Consider the following 20,912-nt stretch of genomic DNA (forward strand, 5'->3'; position numbering starts at 1 on the left):
CAAAACTACAGTTAGATAGAAGAAATAAAACTTGGCTCATGCCTGTAACCCAGCATTTTGGGAGGCCCAGGTGGGTGGACCACCTGAGGTCAGGAGTTTGAGAACAGCCTGGCCAATATGGTGAAACCCCGTCTCCACTAAAAAGACAAAAATTAGCTGGGTGTGATGGCAGGTGCCTGTAATCCCAGCTGCTCAGGAGGCTGAGGCAGGAGAATAGCTTGAACCCAGGAGGTAGAGGTTGCAGCAGACCAAGATCGCACCACTGCACTACAGCCTAGGTGACAGAGTGAGACGCCATCTACAAAAAAAAAAAAAAAAAAAAAAAAAACTAGTGTTTGGTAGCAGTATAGGGCGACTATAGTTAACAATAATTTATTGTGTACTTTAAAATAGCTTGAAGAGTAGATTTTGAATGTTCCCAATGCAAATAAATGATAAGTGTTTGAGGAGATGGAAATCCCAATTAACCAGATTTGATAATTACACATTGTATGCTTGTATCAAAATATCACACACATCCCATAAATATGTACAACACTTATGTATTCTTGAAAATAAAAAATTTATTAGTTAACCTAGAACAAGCAACTTCTTTACAGTTGAGAATCTCAGAAAATAGGAAATAATATTTTAGATACAAGTAATAAAAAGTCAGTATCTTACACATCCCATTACTTAAGACTGAGGGGCTCTGCAAAGTTTAGTTACTCTGAAAAATAATGTGCAGTCAGAAACATAATTTAACACATGAAAATGTATAACAAACATGCATGTTTTTAAAACACTGATATTAGGAGATAGGCTGGGCCTAGTGGTTCAAGCCTATAATCCCAGCACTTTGGGAGGCTGAGGCCGGTGGATCATGAGGTCAGGAGATTGAGACCATCCTGGCTAACATGATGAAATCCTGTCTCTACTAAAAATACAAAAAATAAGCTGGGCACCTGTAGTCCCAGCTACTTGGGAGGCTGAGGTAGGAGAATGGCATGAACCTGGGAGGCAGAGCTTGTAGTGAGCCCATATTGTGCCACTGCACTCCAGCCTGGGCCTGGGCAACAGAGCTGGAGTCCATCTCAAAAAAAAAAACAAAACAAAAAAAAAAGAGATAAAGCATAAATCTACAAAACAAAGAAAAATCTAAATATGGCCAGATAGTTGGTTAATTTGTATAGACCAAATGTATTCTATCAGTCTCACATTTTTTAATCTTTCTCAATTTTTTAATCCAATTACTAATTTAAAAAGGTTTATAGTAAGTACATTAAGGGATCATAAACTAAACTTTTGAATAACGCATTACTTTTTTAGCTGGGTTTGTGTCATATAGTTTCCATAATTGATCTAATTCATTAATAGCAAAGCACTCATTATCAATCCTGTTTTGACCTGTGAAATTCTGAAGTGTATTTATTGCCAGTGGATCACAATGCCTTGGCTTAAAGCAGATACAGAAAAAAGTTAAAATCACAATGTGGTTCAGTTATTTTGTCGGAGGGTTAAAAGCTTAAATGTGCTCCATCCGGTGTCAATTGCACATTCGTCTTGGAAATTAAGTGTTCTGCCAGAAGAGCTGGCACTCACATTCACAAAGGAGACACAATTTTTGCTTTGCTTCACCACGCTTACTTTAAAAATGTACACTAGAAGAGGTTCAGCAATTCCACTCAGTAAGGAGCTACACGTGCTTTAATAAATCAAATGCTTGGTGGGAATCTTAGCTTGAATATGTTAACCTTGAGAAATTACAAGTCATGAAGGCCTTGAAAAAGTATCTAAAAGTAAAAGACAAGAAGCAAATATAATTTTCTCTTTTATTTCAAGTTCAGAATTCCATATCTATCAAATATTAAAACAGCATTACTTTAAAATGTCCAAACGATAAAATAGACTATCTTGTTCCTGCTTCATTGCCATTCTGCTATATTACATGACCACATGTTCACAACATGTCGCATGTTCACAGCATGTCAAGCTCATTTTAATATCATTCCTCACATCTTTTTCTCCAACCCAAAAAAGGTAAATACTCTCGATTAAATAGTTTGTAATTTCTATATTTTTCTGTGAACCTTGTAAAATTTATCAACAAGTCACATTCCATAATTTGTGGGAGATTTCAAATTGAATCACATACAATTTAACAATGATTAACCCTAGGCTAGTGACTGGAGTTGGAGACAGCTGGTTCAGTAGAGTATTGCTTTCTGAGTCTTATTAGCATGAGCTGATCCTAAAAATAGGATACTTTTATTTTCTGGGCACTATTGGGTGGTAAGCATTTCAATGATAAATAATAATAATAATAATAATAATAATAATAATAAATTACCTCTGGTTCCAAGGTAGACTTAATATCAGGTTAGTGGAAAATTCCCAGGATGCTAAAATCATAATGAAACTTTTTTGTTTGACTACTTTTCAGATCTGTAATGACTGGGGCTCTTGGAATATAATTGGTGCAGAGTGAACATAACTTCTTTATCAATAGTGAACTCTTAAGACACAGGAGGAAAAGACAGGAATTCATGTTGCTGGGAGTCTGAGGAAGCAGGTTGGCAGCAGCAGTAAAGCCAAAGGCACTCAAACCCTCAAGGAATGAAGAAAGACTATCCCTAGGCAGATGGAACCACTAGGATATGGCGCCTTGCAATTTCCCTTCGTAATGCCCATCACACCTACAATTTCTTGATAATGAATGTCTTCCCCAATAAACTGTTAACTGAATGAAGACCAGAAATACTGGAGTTCATCTTATTCACTGGAGTTTCTTCAATGTCTTCAGAAGTATTTAACATATAGTAGAGGCTTAATATTTATTGAGTTATTAATTGGCCAAGAAGCTTTTTCCAAGTAAAGTTGGGGCTCAGGCAAATTAGGCAGTGATTCAACTCCTAAGAGCTGCCCTCGTACCAATCCAAGGAGACTAGACAAAGGCAATAGAATTGAATACAAAATGGAATTGTTGAACTCAAATTATTCCTTTGTTATTGTTACTGCCTCCCTGATACAGCATATTTTTAGCTTCCTTGGGTATGAAAAATGTCAGTTATTATGAAGCTCTTAAGACCATATTTAAAAGCAGATATTTCTGGGGTTGCCATGGCAAGGAGCACAGCATGCTGATGAGATAAGATTATATTCCTAACCCTCTCCAAACTAAACAAAAAACAAAATACCTTAAATGAGAATGAGATAGTTTCTCTATATATTTATTCACAATTTTTACTTTGCATCCTGATTTTTGTTTTGGGCAAGCACTGTTCTGTGCCATAAAATTACATCATTGGACAAAATTAATCTCCTTTATGAATCTTAAATTTTGGGAGGGGGGTCCTGGTACAGTGGTTCATGCATATAATCTCAGCACTTTGGGACTCCAAGGCAAGAGGATCACTTGAGCCCAGGGGTTCAAGACCCGCCTAGGAAATATAGTGGGACCCCCTCTCAACAAAGTTAAAAAATAATCTATTGGAAGAAATCAATAAACAAACCTGTATATGTGGTGCATGTGGATGTCTATGCATATACAATTTGACAATGTTGAGGAATAAAGTAGATAATAAAGGCATTGTTCATGATGAGAGGAGACATGTTAAATAAACACATCATGAAATTCCTTCCTAGGGAGATGACATTTGAACAGTGACTGAGAAGATAGGAAGGACCAAATCACATGAGGATCTAACAAAGGGCATTTCCCATTGGTCAGAGCAACCACTGTCAAGATTGGGGTAAGGATGACTTCGCTTCATCGAGAAGCATCAACAGTACTCAGGTGGTTAGAGTGGAGAGAATGAGTGAGTGAAAAAGCATCGAGAACCATTAAGTGTAAGGCTTTTACAATGAAGATTGAAGACTTCTTCTGTTATTCACAATGTGAAAAGAAGTCTTCATAGGGTTTTGGCTTGATAGTGAGTGACAGTGATTAAATCTTGGTGAATACTATCATCATATATTTTTTCTTTTTAAATATATCTTTAACAGCTTTGTGGAAAATATACTACAGGAGTTATAAATGAGCTAGAGAGAACAATTAGAAAACCAATATATCTGTCTAGTAATTATCTAATACATCAGATTAATAATCATCTCAGGCCAGATATAACTGTTGCTTGTGCTAGGCCTTTGGCAGTATAGATGGTGAGAAGAAGATCAAATGTTGATATATTTAGCTAATAAGGCCCATGAAACTTGCTGGTTGAATGAAAAGAGGATATTGAGGAAAGTGAGAGATAAAGAAACAGATGAACGATTTTGCCTGAGCAACGAATGTGTGGCTGTGCTGTTAATTGAGCTATGGAGGAACTAGGAGGGTCAGATTTGGGCCTGATAGTTAGTAGTAATCAGAATTTTGTTTATATATAATGAGAAAAAAAATTACATATTAGATTCAAGTATGGTGATAAAAGTTATAGAGTTGGGATAAAATTATACTACGTTTAAAGTCACAGAAGCTGATGAGATTGCCTTCAGATGCATTCATAAACAGAGAAGAGAAAGAACCTTGGGCTGACGATATTTCAAGGGAGAAAAAGGAGAGGTAGGGAGGAAAGATTTTGTATAGTCAATGAAGTGGAAGGAAAACAAAAGAAGTTGGTGTCTTAGGAGTCAAGTTAATAGGGAATAACTAGTCAAGAACAAAAGAGTAATCATTTGTGTCCATCACTGTTGAGGGTTTGAATGTGATGAAGATATAGAATGGATCTTGTATTTTGCACAATACAGATTTGCTGATGACTTTTTAAAGAGCAGCTACAATAGTATGGTGGTGACAAAATTCTGATAAGACATTAATGAGGGAATTAAGAGGTGAACATATAGTGAGCATAAACCAATCACTCAAGGAGCTTTGTTGCAAAAGGCTACTGAGAAGAGTGACAGGAGCTGGAGGTAGGGGGGATTTTTTAATTTGTCTGTTACATTTTTATTCTATTGGAAATGATCCAATAGTGGAGGGTAGGGGGCACGAATTGATGGCAAAGGGGATAGAAGAACTAATTGCAAGGGCAAAATCTTTAAGTAAGAGATAAGGGGATGGAGACCAAGTTGAGGGGGTTAGCTTTCTACAGAACAGTAATTATTTACTGGGAGAGGGAAAATAATATAAAGAATATGGTTATATTAAGACGAGTAACAGCTTTAGTGATTAAGGTTACATTAAGACGAGTAACAGATTTAGTGATAGCAAAGTGTAATTCTCTTTTCACTGCTATTTTCAGTTAAAACAAAAATGTTTTATTACTGTGACCATCCGATATGAGCAAAGAGTAGAAAAGTGTACTACAGTCATAAAAACACCTGCAAGAGAAACATTTTAATGATTTCAATGAAGGACCATGGGAGCAAACCTAGTAAGTAGGAGCGATAAAGATTTGAACAGAAATTAGAGTGAGAAAGTGGAGGGATCCAATAGATTGGAGCTCATGAGTGGCTGAAGAATTACTACAGTTACAGAAAGTAAGCTGGGAAAAATATAAGATGATAGTCAAAATATAGAAGCCTTGAATTTGGGCATTTGAAAGAGAAGCAGTTATTGGTGATGGCAATAAACAAGGCACTTTTTAGAAACCTAGAACACTTGAGACAGAGCAATATGGATTCAAGTCCTGACTAACTCATTTTAACTCATTTTAGGTAAGTTACTTAAATTTTTATACTCATAAAATGTGGATAATAGGGTTGATCAATAGGATTATTGTAAGGTTAAGGGTAACTTTAGATAATATATGCAAAACAAAAGAAGGAAAACAAAAGAAGTTGGTGTCTTAGGAGTCAAGTTAATAGGGAATAACTAGTCAAGAACAAAAGAGTAATCATTTGTGTCCATCACTGTTGAGGGTTTGAACGTGATGAAGATATAGAATGGATCTTGTATTTTGCACAATACAGATTTGCTGTCCACAGGACTGTCCACAGGACTGGGTATCTGAAGAGGGGTAGAGGACAAGCTTGATGCTATGGTCAAAGAACTGAAGTCAGCATTAGACAAACCATCCATGTAGTTCTAAAAATTGCCAAGAATGATGCCAAGAGTCTTCACAGGGAAAACAGTGGGTCAATTTCCAGAACATTCAATGATGAGGAGAGTAATGGTGAGATAGTGCACAATGAGGGGTCATGGGTAGTATAGTTTGATGGCAGGCACCTCTTTGGCACTGTGGTGATTGACAGGAAGTGAGAAAATCTGCTGACAGCTGCACTGAAAATCAAGGAGGGCACCTCCAGGCTTCATGCTGTGCAGTGTGTGGGAGCCAGGGTTTCCATGTGAGAGCAGGGGAAGCGGTGATCTTCAGAAATAGCCTCAATTCAGGAACAGATGGAAGGAAACTTCAAAGAGGGCATTCAGATTACATAAACTTTGTTGTTCACAGAAAATAAGTTCTAGATGACTCAATGGAGAACCTATTTTTGTGGACTTGAGATACTCAAATTATGATTTAAAAGTACTATTATAATGATGATAAAATTTCTGTTAATATACATGAAGTGCTTGCTATGCACCAAGCATCATAATAGATGTTTTGCATATATTATCTAAAGTTACCCTTAACCTTACAATAATCCTATTGATCAACCCTATTATCCACATTTTATGAGTATAAAAATTTAAGTAACTTACCTAAAATGAGTTAAAATGAATTAGTCAGGACTTGAATCCATATTGCTCTGTCTCAAGTGTTCTAGGTTTCTAAAAAGTGCCTTGTTTATCAGTATAAGCCATTCCCTACCCATGCATCTCTTTCTTGATGATGGTAAAAGGGTTGGTTCATAGAATGCTATTGCATATAAACACAGCATTAAGAATTCGATTATCTTAAAATAGTAGTTAGTATCATTATCAAAAATATCTGAATATTTTGATTAGTTACAAACAGAAGTTTATAAAATGACTTTAGTATTAACTTAATGTGGGGCTTTTCTGGTGAATTAAAAAAAAAGAATGTCCAATATTTCCTTCTCCTTCTCCATTTATATTTTCCTGCTTTTTCAAAGTACCAAAGTTAGGGCCATTGGGATTCTGAAGTATTTTAGTTGAAATTTATTATTTATTAATAGACCAATTACTTAATAAGTCTTCATGTGATGTGTTTGACAATGTGCTAGGCACAGTGGAGAGTAAGACTGATATAATTCCTTGCATCTTAGAATGCAGAGTCTGGTGGGGAAAACAGACTCTAAATAGATAACTGTGCATGCTTTTATTTGAAGTACACTTGTGGGAAGTGCTTTAAATGAGAAGTACAAGTTCTAGCAAGGGTATATAATAGAGAGACACAGCTCTCATAAGATGACTCCTTCCACAGGGTTGTGTGTCAAGTGCAGTTACTCTCAGTGGTGTGTTTGCCTAAAGAAGGATGGAATATGTTACCAATCTCCTTTACCCAATGTTAAGTTTGATGTATGCAGAACCAAAGAAAAGCAAGAGGCTGAGCAATAATACAGCAGACACAGATTTTAAAAACTTCCAATCTTGGTCCTGCAGGTGAAGCAATCCAACTTTCTCAGCTTTTGTGGCAGGTCAGACAACACTGGGAAGAGGACGAGGCCTTCCGACCCCCAATCCAGTCTGTATCTCTTAGACCTCGGAGCATCTCAGGGTTGATTTTCCTATCTGAGAATTTTGAATAAATCATCTAATTATGCTCATTGCTCTGTTTTCTAAGAGGAAAAAAAATCATCCTGTGGAATTCAAGCAATAAGGCATCATGATATAATAGCCTCATCCTTTATTCTCAGCCTAATTTATCAGAGAGATAAATGAGTATCAGAAAAACAGCTACCAAAACCTGTGAAAGACATGCCAATATTTTGGCTGGAGAGTAGTTTTGTCCTGATAACTATATCGACTCATCTTTAGAAATAAATTGTGTGATTTAAAATGCCCTTGAAAAGTTAACATTTATTAAGATTTCCTGCTGAAACTTAAGGTTTGATAATTGCCGGGTTATGGAGAGACCAAGTACCTTTACTGGTACAAGACTGTTTTCCCCAGCTCTTTCCCTGGACTCAGCTAGCCCATCGATTTTAGAGGCTATGGAGACCAGCACAACTAATGCCATCCCCTTGCCTTTCAGTCAGAGCCCTTTGGCAAAAGAATAAAAAGGAGGCCAACCTTAAGAGTCACACAGCTTCTAATGTCTTGGCTGCCCCTTAATAAGTATGTATTCAGAGCACATTGACAATAGTGCTACTGACATTGTTACTAATATAGAACAAGTCAAAATACAAAGAATTTTAAATGGTTCAGATTCTTTAAAAATGATTTTGGAACCGTTTCTTCTTCTAAACCGGAGTCTCCTGCTGCTCCTGTTGGTAGTGAGATCTCTAAAGTGCCAGACAATGGTGACCGTGATAAATGGTCTTCCTAGTCAAAGGTGCCCTGAGTGAAAAGCAAAAGTATAAAAAGCCAGTCTCACTTGTGTGACGCCAGTCTTGTAGACAATAAATGTCTGTGCATGTACTTTTAAAGCCAGATCTTTTAAGTTGATTGTTAAGCAGTTAACTGTTAGTACTTTGAAACATTCCATTCTTTGGTAGTGTAGAGTTGATGTTGAAAACTTTCCATGACACTGTAAACCTAAAGCGTTCTCCAGTTGAGCTTAAATAATTTAATGATTGCCTTTTAACATGAACAAATTTAAGATTCTGCTAAGTTTAGAAAAATAAATATTTCCAATAATCAAGGAAAGGATTATTCACTGTAATTGACATTAATGTGTAATTTACGGACTATAATGTTCTTAGGCTTTGATAAATCCTAATAAGGAAAAAATAAGAATGAAAATGGTTATCCCACAAGAATAAAAATAAACACACTATCTTTTCATTTGCTTATGATTTGGGAAGTTGTTTTATTTTGTTTCAAATGACTTGTTAGGATTTCTGCAACTTGAATTTAAAAGGTACAGGGGTTATTCAGCAAAAAGTTCAGAAAGTTTGTTTGATCAGTAAATTTTGTTTATTATGTATCAAAGGAAGTGAATCTATGTTAAATTGTTCATTTTAGAAGATATGAGAAGAAGAAAGAGAAAGAGGAGAGAGGAAGAAGACTAAGTGAAGCTAGTGACTCTCTTTCCAAATCCTGCTATAATATAAAATTATATTAAAAGTATTATGGTATTACACCACTACCTACATCAATAAAATGCCAGTTTGACACATTGTAAGAAAAAATCAGCTAAATTTTAACAAATCCAACTCTCTAGAAAGAAAAGAAAGTGAAAAGTATATAGTGTGCCTCATCCACAAGAAGTCTTCAGAGACCACAGAGCCATGATATCTGCTATGCCACAGAAGTGTATATTTCAAAAGAAGTGGTTTCCAGCACAAGAAATCTAGCTTCCTTCAACGCTAAATTTCAGTGAGGTGTCAAGATTGACAGGCAACTCTAAAGAATAAATTGTGAAATTAGAGAGGGATCATGGTCTTTCATACTATTTTATTCTATTCCAATGCTGTTTGCACACACATCTGGAATCTAACTTGTATTTCCACATTCATAATAAGATTTTCAAATGGAAAATAAAAAACTTGGATAGCAAAAATCCTTCTTAAACACCCCGGGACTGACAACATTTGATCATTAAACCACTAAAAGTATGATATCTTTTGGTCTTCGATTTATAGAACCAGGAATGCAATCATAGATACCAACTGCAAATTTACTATTCACTGAAGCCCTGGAAGAATGAAGAAGTATAAATTATCAGACAACTCCAGATAGATAGTAAATCTGCTTCTGGCTTTCTCTCTCCCTACTGAAGTTTTATAAGAAAACCCAGGATATGGTGGGGCATGTCGTTGACCTTGGAAGTTGACATGAAGTGGATAGCCATTTATTTCTAGAACAAGTCTGAGAAGAATATTAGAATGCACAGGCTATTTCTCTTATCCAAGAAAAAGTATTTTGTTTATTTGTGGTCTGTTTGATTTGGGGGTTTGGGATCCATCTTGTTTCTGAGTAGGTGTTGCATTCTCCTGATAATAACATTTGATCCTTTCTAGTGATAGGTACTTTGATGTCAGTCATCTCATATTTGGTAGTCCTGCAGCTTTTTCATAACCCTCACTGCTATCTTTGAGGTGTAATAACAAGTCAGGCCCATCATTGATCTTGGAAACTCTTCTACTCACATCGGGGTACAGAAAAGAAGCTTCACCCACTGGGAAATAAAGGCTATTGTTATCGAAATCTTAACTTTTAGGATGGGTTTGGATAGAGTTGCAAGGAATATTCCAACTGAAGTGCATTTGAACAATTACTCTTACGGTAAATTAGTTGAGTTGAGCATTGGAGAGCTGTGGAAGAACAAGCTGAAAAACGAGTTTGAGGCTTCACCTCGGAGGGCCTTGAAAACCAGGCAGCGTTTATTCTTTTCAGCATGCAGGGATTTGAAGGCATTGAGATGGCGAGTGATAAAGATACAATCCAAACTTTGTTGTGCAAAGATTAATTTACCTATAGTGTGTATGAAAACTGTAAGGCAGAGAGAAGAGGGAAGGGAACCTATTAATGTTAGATAAAAGATACAGGAGGACACAGTGGCATGTACCTGGAGTCCCAGCTACTCAGGAAGCTGAAGCAGGAGGATCCCTTGAGGCCAGGAGTTTGAGGCTGCAGTGAGCTATGTGCCTGTGAAGAGCCACTGCACCCCAGCCTGGGAAATATAGCAAGGGTTTGTCCCAGTTTTTAATAAATAACTAAGCAGAGATCAAAGCTCAATTATGATTTGAATATAATAAATGAAACAATTTATACACTCTACTTTGCTCAAGTGGTTATCTCTACTTTGGCTGCTCATTTTCTATCCTTCAAATTTAGCTATTGAAGAATAATTTCATACTTCAAAGCATAATTCAAATCCCAAATTTTATAAACAATCTCTGAGACTTCCAGGGGAACTCCCTAATGCCTTTATATTTTATTACTATACTCAGTTGCATGCTCATGGTCGGCGACCAAACAATGTGTGTCAAATGATTTGTGTTAGTTTGTTTTCATGCTGCTGATAAGGACATAGCCAAAACTGGGAACAAAAAGCGGTTTGATTGGACTTACAGTTCCACATGGCTGGGGAGGCCTCAAAATCATGGCAGGAGGCGAAAGGCACTTCTCACACGGTGGCAGCAAGAGAAAAATGAGGAAGAAGCAAAATCAGAAACCCATGATAAACCCATCAGATCTCATGAGACTTATTGTGATAGTTATTTTTGTATAAATTTATCTTATACAATCAGGAGGACAATATCATCTTTAAATCTTTGCATCTTTTTAAAGAGATTTGTACATAATAGGCAGTGAATAACTGTTCAATTAAATTGAACTAATAAATTTTTCCTAAGATGTATACATCTAGTAAACTCATATGTGAACAAGCATGTTAAAAAATAGTTGAATTCATCATTATGTTTTCTCAGATGGAATTGTATCAGATATTATTAGTTTGAGTAAATAATTTTGAAATAAACACCTTCTAGATGTAAGCATAAATATAATAAGGACTGATTTTCATCAGAGAATCACCAAAGTCATCAAGATCATTGAAAACCATGGTAACAAAAAAGCTAAAATTTCAAATCTAAATATGAGTATATGCCCATTATCAATTTAAATATCTCTCAATTTCAAATCTACCCTTTTTTTCCATGCTTTATGATGCTAGAACTGGATCCTGCCATCCTTTTTTCTTTGCCATCTGCACTGTGATACTAAACATTCTAGAGGGACACCCCAATTAGGCTTCCTAGTGAGTTTCACCATCATACTCTAGCTGCTTCCTGTGGAACTTCCCGGCACTACAGCATTACAGCAGGCTGTTTCCTCACATCAGAGCAAACAATTTCTCAGTGACTTTCATGGCTACCCCCATAAAATGGATTCCTAGTGAGTTTTACCTGCATCTCAGGGGTGGTTTACTATGGCATCTCAGTGAACTTCTCTGCCACCCAAGGGGACCTCAGTCACATCTCTGCCAGAGTCTGAAGCTCAGCTCTGTGATGGAAGGTGGGAGGAGCTCACTAGCATGTTTGATCTTTCTTTGGGTTCCTTCCCTCAGCTCTAAAGATAGTGACGTTTTCTAACTCTGTTATGCCTATATCCTTTAGAGTTCTCCATCCCTTTTTAGAGCTGAATCCTCTTTTACCAATTTAATACTTCTTAATACCACATTTTCCTGTTCAAAGGATAGGTGTGATTTTCGTGTACTAAATGGACTCTTGTAGTCTGTAAGGGAATTTTCTCAAGATAGGGAACTATTATAAGATGAACAAGACGTTTGTATGCCAGTATTGGTTAAGTCATGTGAGATACAGATGTGTTTCAAATGCAAGACTAAAAATCCCTGCTGCACCTATACTCCTTCCAGGGAGTTCTTTATAAATAGATACCCACATTTTAAATATACGTCACCTTTACCCTAAACACAAATGAATGAGTGAGTTTTGCAGAGCCAGTAATCTTATATTTTTTCAGTGACTCTTTAGACATCCTGGCAATATTTACTCTTTCCAAAGCAGATGCTCTAAGTTAATAGTGACCAAATCAATCAATCAATTCCTCTGTGACAGAATAATGAGTCGTGGTTAATAGATAGAATCTAAAGTAGGGCCCCCTAAGAGATGAGTGTAAGCAGGAGCCATGAGATAGTAGGAAGCATAAATAAGTAGAATTAAGTAGGAAACACAAGGTAAAAACACCTTTTACTTGCTCTCATAACTGTCTATACTGTTCTCTTGTAGCATTATCTTTTTTCATGCACTTATTTTATTTTAATAGTTTTTGGGGGACAGGTGGTTTTTGGTTACATGAATAAGTTCTTTAGTGTTAATTTCTGAGATTTTGGTGCACTGTCACCTGAGCAGTGTACACTGTACCCAATGTGTAGTCTTTTATCCTTCACCCCCTTCCCACCATTCCCCTTAAGTGCCCAAAGTCCACTATATCATTCTTATGCCTTTTCATCTTCATAGCTTTGGTCCATTTATAAGTGAGGACATATGCTATTTGGTTTTCTATTTCTGAGTTACCTCACATAAAATAATGGTCTCCTACTCCATCCAGGTTGCTGCGAATGTCATTATTTCTTTCTTTTTTATAGCCAAGTTGTATTCCATGATGTATATCTACCATATTTTCTTTATCCACTCATTAGTGGATGAGCATTTAGTCTGTTTTCATATTTTTGCAATTATGAATTGACTTGTAGCATTATCTTAACTGTGAATTTTATTTAATACTTTTCTTCTCCATTGGACTCTGAGCTTCATAAGCATAGGGGCTATGTATGTTTTGCTTTTAAGAATCATCAGTTCATAGGAAAGAGTACTCAATAAATATTGGTAAATGCACTAATAACCAAATTCCAACAGAATATAGTTGAATCAAGGATCATAGAAAAAGAATATTCTTGCAACACATAATGAAACTATTGTAGAGAAAACTGAAGGTGGCAGAGAGGTTACCAACAAGGTAACTTTGTTAAGTCCTGTATAGTGTCCTGAATATTAGTTCTAGTTCTAGAAATGCATTTCAGTCATGACAAAACCTAGTTGATTTCTTGAGAGGCATGGAAGTGTGGTTCATTCATGATGCTGTTACTCCCCGGGGTATTTTCGCAATTTATTGGTGGAAGATTTAGCCATTGACTTTATTCCTTGCAATCAAGAAGAGCCTGGCAAATGTTCAGCTTTGTATTCTGTATTTCAAATATTGAAGCTACTTCAGTTGCTAGTCTGAACAACGGAAACATTGATGTGTTCATATTGCTACCCAACTCTCCTCAGTGGGTAGATGTTTCACCATACAATAACACAAGGATCTGTCATTTAAGCAGTAAAGGAAAAGTAATGGATGCACTTAAACTTTAACTCTTCATTGACTCCCTACCTCCTGTATCCTATATGTACTTGTATTTGTTTTCTTTTTTGCATAAAGAAGGCATCATTGATTAAAGACCACCTACTTGGGACATTATTAACTATTTCTAAGAAGATAAATATGTCCATAGAGTTTATATCTGTGTTGCTAGTGAATTTCTGCCACTGAAACTTCAACAGTTCTACTAGTTTCAGGCCTAATTTCCAGCCCCAGGGGTAGAGATATTTGAGAACCTCAGTGGCATCATGAAATATACTATATTACTCCCAGGAAAATTTCATTATAGCTGTGAAATATTCAGGATGCATAGGGATCTTATTATCATATACTCTTCTTTATTATAATTTTGCTGAATAGTTTGATTTTGATCAATTGCAAGGGTTTCATCACTTAAAGTTATTGTGACAGATGATAACTCATGTTTATATTATTGTTTTAGAAACTGATGAAATAATTCTGAAGATTGTGTATTTGTATTTGGTATCATATTTAGCAGATTGAAGACAATCCCCAGCTGTTGTTCTGTCTCTGATGATTAAGGAAAATGAGGAGGTAAACATTAGTAATAATATATATTATCTCATATAAGAGACAAGTTTAGTGACATTTTAATACTGCCTTTATGTGTTATAAGGAAATGAATGTAATTTACAAATACATATAAATAACACATTGGAAATTCCACTATACTGTAATATGCCTTAAGTCAGCCATGATTGAAATTGCATTTGACAGGGAGAAAACAGTATTTCTTTTCCAACAACTCCCTGCGTTGTCGTCACGGCATGGTTGGATAGTAGAGAGTGCCAGCGGAGGACCCTTCCCTCCTATGTGTCACCATCTGGCTTTAGTTCCACTTCAATCACTTTCTATTGGCTTTTTGATTTATGCTGGAATTCACAAGCAGAAATAAAGTCTGCCCATATATTTGAGATAACCCTCTTTCTCCTCATTTTTGTCCCTTCAACACTTGTAGAGAGAAATTCTGTACTCAAAAGCCTTTACCCAGTTAATTGAAGTTTCACCAGTGACAAAGACATATTCCTGCAAAATATGACGTGCTTTTTTGCCCAACTATGATATTACCATTTTCTCCCCAGTTCTACAGTGTGATCAGAATTTTCACTTCTGCAGTGTTAGACGTTAACTGTCCTCTACAAGTAGATGATATTATTTGCCTTGATTAATTTTTCTTATCTATGAGAATATTTCTATTTATCCTTGAGTTTATGCTATTTTTCTTTTAATAATTTGATTTTTTCCATATTTACATTATGGGATCCCCCAATAAAACACTGTGCATAGACATTGTTAGGAAAGATGAGATGAGTAAATTCTTTTGAAAACCACATAATTTTAGGTTTCTACTCACTCAGCAAACTCAGAAGTAACACAAAGCTGGGCTTCAAAACAATTTAACATCGAGCACAAGTCCTCAGTAGGGGATAAAATAGAAGGTTATTCACCTTTCTTTAATCACAGCATGGTGCTAATCAGCTATTCATTATAAATGTACCATTAGAGGAGATGCTGCTAACACCACTCTACTTGGTCAATTGGGTTTTACATTAGAAACCCATTTTCAGGGTTTAATACATCAACATTCCACCTTGCAATAGATCTGAAATTATGCACAAAACACCAAAGCCTACAAATAAAGCTTGGAAAAAACGAGTTGCTTTTAGTATCTAGTAAAGTCTGCCATTTAACAAAATATGCAGGTCCACATTCCTTTCAGTTACTCAACAAATATTTATTGATTATCTTCTATGTGCTGGGAACTTACAAACCATACTCTGCAGGAGCTATTGTCTGGTAGTGAAAGTGAGTGTGAGTATGTGTGTTTGTGTGTGTAACCGAATTGTAGAATTAGTCTGGACCATCATGGTTACCTAAATTAAGTTCTCCAATTTTTAAAATGAAAATGTTAGGACTCAGAAAGGATATGTGATTTTCTTTGCTTATGGACAAGTTGGATATGTATCTTGGTCCAGCAATATTTCTAGTACACCATCCCATCTTTACTGAATGAGTTTCAAGGGGTTGCCATATATAAACATAAAGAGATTTTCAGGAAATTTAGGCTATTCATCTATGAGAGCCAACAGCACAGGCTGCCTAATCATCATTCTAGAAACAAACGTTTTCTATATTGACTGCAAGCCAACAACGAGAGAATTGTCTGAAAGACTATACTTTTTTTTATTGTAGCCACAGTCACCAATCAGCAGGCAAACCAGCACAGAAAAGGGGCAAAAGCACAAAAAACACATCTCTGCTAGTTTTCTTGAATTTTTTCAGCCTAATCTCAGAGAAAGGAATTCACTGGAAGACATGATAAATTTGTGACTGCAAGGTATACGCTCACTGGCATGTGTGTTTCCCAGAGTATGGGTCATTTTCAAGCATTCTATTATCAAAACCCTATTAACATGAATGTCATGGAATTTACAATTAAGTATTCAATCAGACCTAGGAGGAAAATGTGCTTTCTAGATATGGAAGCAAACCTGATGTTCAAAATTTACTCAGAAAAAAAAAAAAAAAAAAAAAAATCGCTAACTTCCACATTTTCAAAGCCTTGAGAAAGGAATGAGACAATTCGTCTGTTTTTCACCTGAATTCAAAGAGGTATTTGATTTTCAACTACTGTCTCAGCACTGTATTAAAACCCTGTTACTAGGGAATAAAAGAAAATTACCTGTAATCCCCTTTCCTCAGAAAGCAGGTTATTATAATGGATTTCTCACTTTAGTCTGCTTTAGCTGCTGTCTGGAGAGAACTTGTGTGCTTTAGAGCACCAGAGCTGCTAACCCACCTCACCAGCAGGCGATGCTCGCTTTCTCCCACTGAAGGAACAGGATTGCTCTCACCACTTGGTTCCAAAGGCAGAAAGCTTGTGTCGAAGTGACCTGTTACAGCTTTTGTGATTTGGAACAGGTGAAGAGGAAGCTATTACTGAGACAAAACTTTGGATAATTATCCTACAATAGAGCAGCTTTCTTCAATTATACTTCTATATGTAAAATGATTGTTCAATTAGGGAAAACATCTAAGGATATAGTAAATATGGTGATTTGGGGAATAATGAAAAATATCACATGAAACCAAAACTAACTATGTCTTGCTATCATGTACTCCTTTCTATCTAATAAAATGGGGACATGTTATAGCAGCTTTTTCCTTTAGAGTCCTTTTGGCATATCCTCTACCCATTGTCTGTGCTCTCTCAGATGCTCATTAGACATTAAGTAATAGTCATTTCCACTCTTAACAATTATTTATTGAATAGAATATAGAAGAGATGAGAACAAACACATAATACTTAATATGTACCTGATACCGTGCAAGACATTTAAAATTATTTTACAGAAACTCTGCACAATAGGTATCATTAAATGGGGGAAATTGAGAATGTAAAAGATAATTTTCCCAAGTTTTCCCCAGGGGTAGTAAAAGAATTGCTATTAGTAAAACAATTGATTGAAAGCATTAGCACGGATTAGGTAATAAAGAAGCACAAAAAAGTAAAAGTTCCTGTTTTCTAAGAGCTTGTAACATATTGGGAAAAATATGATATATAAAACAAATATCACAATGCAAAAAAATATGACATACAGTATCAGGATTAGAGAAATTGAAAATGAGATTATAGATGAATGATAAATAATTTATGAGAACTACTTAAGTATCAAAGAAAGTCACAGCTATTATATATCAATACTAACAATATTTCTATTATTGATACTGCTCTTAGATCTTCCCATACAGTAAGGGAAAAAAAGAGAAAAGAAATAAGAAAAGAAAGACATTAAAAGTAAACAAAATACACAATCAGAAAACTATCAGGCAGCTCTCTTTAACCCAACTTTACAATGAATATTGTGAGGTTCAAGTAAGTTAAGTGTATGGCCCAAAATCACAGCTAATAAGTGGTGATTGTACAGGAGTATCCCCACATATTTCACTGACTATATAATAATTTGAATCCACATTTCCACCTTCTATAAATTAAGGTCTTTCTTCATAAAACTCGAGCATTTTCTCAAATTATTTTCAAATGTTCTATGCATTTTAAAAAATAAATCATACCTGGTTGTCCTTGGAGGACCCTGATTCCCACACAGGCCACGTTGAAGGTTTTGTTGTTGCTTTTTTTTTAATCCCTTAATGCATTACTCCATGTCTTATAAGGCAAATTAGTGTCCTCATTTCTCCAAATGACTTATTACCGTAATTGTTCCTTTTCCTTTTAAAAAAACAATACAAGTGGGTACAGTGACTCACAACTATAATCCCAGCTATTTAGGGACTGAGACTGGAGAACTGCTTGACACTAGGAGTTTGAGACCAGCCTGGACAACACAGCAAGACTCTATAAATAAGTTTTTTTAATTAGCTGAAGCCAGGAGGATTGCTTGAACCTGAGAGTTGGAGGCTGCAGTACTGGAGTGAGCTATGATCATGCCATTACACTCCAGCCTGGGCAACAGAGTAAGCCCCCATCTGAAAAAAAAAAAAAAACGCATTTTTTTTCAGCAAGTTGTAATGGATGTTGGATGAATCACCTAGATTCCAGGGAGAAATCATTTTCCGAGTTGCCAGGATTAGTGATAGGTGATGACTTTCAGCTGAATCCCTCTCTAAGAATTGCCTTCAGTCAAAGAACAATCAAAACTATGCCCTTTCCCGTAGCACAACCAATCATTATGCCAGAGAAGACCAATTCCCTTTCCTCAAAGTGAAAAAACTCTGAGGGGCCACTTCAGTATCAGAGTTTCCTGGTGGACTGGGTCAGGTAGAGACCTTCTGTGGATTGCTATTCCATCCCTCCCTCTGCCCAATCCTATTTCCTTTTCTTGTTCACAGATGCTCATCTTAAGTGTACACTTCAGTAGATTTCCTGCACAGAAATATCCATTCCGAAGTCTGTGTTTCAGGAACCCATCTAATACATAAGCCAAAGATCAATCAAACTTGCTCATTTTTTATTGCTATTGTCTATCAACATCCTGTTTGCTGCCCCTGCTCTCTGGAGACTCTAGTACTTGGCAGAACACCTGCTTCTTCGTTATTACTATCTGCATTATTCTTGATAACTTCAACATCTGTGCATTTCACTCCTCCAAAATTTTGATCTCTCCCATTATTATCTCCCCCTTTCCAAGTAGGGTAAGATAAAAGTAAAGAAAAGAAAAGAAAAGAAATCTGGGTCCCAGGAGAGTAGTGGAAGATGTGGTCAAGGGGTAAGAGGCTAGATCATGGCTTTGTAACCCATTGTAAAGACTTTGACTTTGACTTGGAGTAAAATTTAAGCCATTGGAAGAATTGTCAAGAGAGGAATAACCTGATCTAACTTTGCATTTAAAATAATCTTTTCAGCTGTTTTGTTGTAAATGTACAGAGGAAAGAAAAGAAGGAAAGAGGTAGAGAGACAACTTAACAAGTTGTTTTTAGTACTAAGTAAAAGACTACAATTGCTCAACTATGCCAATAGGAGAAGAAGTATTAAGAAGTGGTTGGATGCTGAAGATATTGTGCTGGAAGGAGCCAAGTATGAATCCAAGGAGTCTGGTCTCTGTAAATGGAAAAATGAAATTTCAATTAGCTGAGATGAGAGATATTTTGAGTGAAATACTTTGCATAAAAGTGCTGAGTAGATAGTTGTAAATTTCAGTGTGATTGAAAAGCTCTGCATATGTCTGCCTGAGTATTCTTGAAGTTATCTATCTATACTCACTCTTTCTATTTACCTCATTGTACCCACTCTTTATCCCTCAAAATCTGCCTCCTTCCTTCAACATCTGAAATTTCTTTCTTAAGTTTCACCAATATCCTCCCAACAGCTTTCTCAGTGTCTTATATTTACTCTTCATTTTATTCACTTTTCTGCTGCACTACATGTTTTTCAGCATCTTTGTCTATTCATTTGGATCTGCTAGAAAATATCTATCTGGTTTTCCTGGTAGGATCCAAATTACTTTCTTCAAATTTTGTTTCTCTACTGAACTGTGGTGTCATTCAAGGAACTGTGTTTTCCTTGTCCTCTTGTTCCCATGATCACAAACCTCAATGTTTTCAGGAGCCAGGCAGGAAATAAAAAGTAATGAAATAAACCTTGTATATAATAACATAAAGTAAGAGGGACTGTGTCAACCTTAGCAGTACATTCCTTATCTAAGAAAATTCAAATGCAAAATTTTAAACACTATGCAAATAAAACAAAATCTATTTGTGGATTAGCACTGCTTGTGATAGATCACTGTGAGTTGGGAGATAATTATAATCTTGAAAGATACATGCCAAACGCCATAATTTTAAATTTCTGAATATTGAAATCCCAAACCAGCATGATCTCAAAAATACAATTCTGGAAAAAATAATTTTAAACAGTATTTAAGAGATATTTATTTACATTTTTAAATGGAATTTATTTGAAAACACATAAAAATATGACAGAACACTTCATAGGCCACTTTATACAATAAAATAAGCAATAACAACATAGATATTTTTGGAAACATAAATACTCAGATATACTAATGGCAGTCACATGGGTATAACAGTTATGAGCAGGCCAATAGTAGTCATAAAGAAATAGGTCAAAAAAGAATTGTGTAAATTTATATCATTATGGTTTATAGTTGGGTGCACCCAGCTTTATTATTGCAGTCACTAAAATATCATAGTGGACAATGTAAATCGTTTGATGAGATCGGTCAAAAACTGTGATGGTTTACCAGCACATATACAATTGTTCAATAAGCCAAATGTAAATGTTAAAAAAGGACATCTCTTCATTTACTGAAGAAGTTTCAATGTTTTTATGTACGTGCATAATGTTTATACACATAGCCAATGTGGTGGTAACGTACTTTCATGGAGTCAAATATGCAAAAACTTCATAAAATGAGTCAGAAATCTCTATAAGTCTTACATGGTTTATACCTTCAGTATTGGTAATGATGCAAAGATGAAATTCATAGCACAGAAAATTGTAAAAAATAATGCTGACAATTCAAAATAGTGGAAAAAC

Source organism: Rhinopithecus bieti, unplaced genomic scaffold, assembly GCF_001698545.2.
Source record: "Rhinopithecus bieti isolate Rb0 unplaced genomic scaffold, ASM169854v2 scaffold_13184, whole genome shotgun sequence".
NCBI lineage: Eukaryota > Metazoa > Chordata > Mammalia > Primates > Cercopithecidae > Rhinopithecus > Rhinopithecus bieti.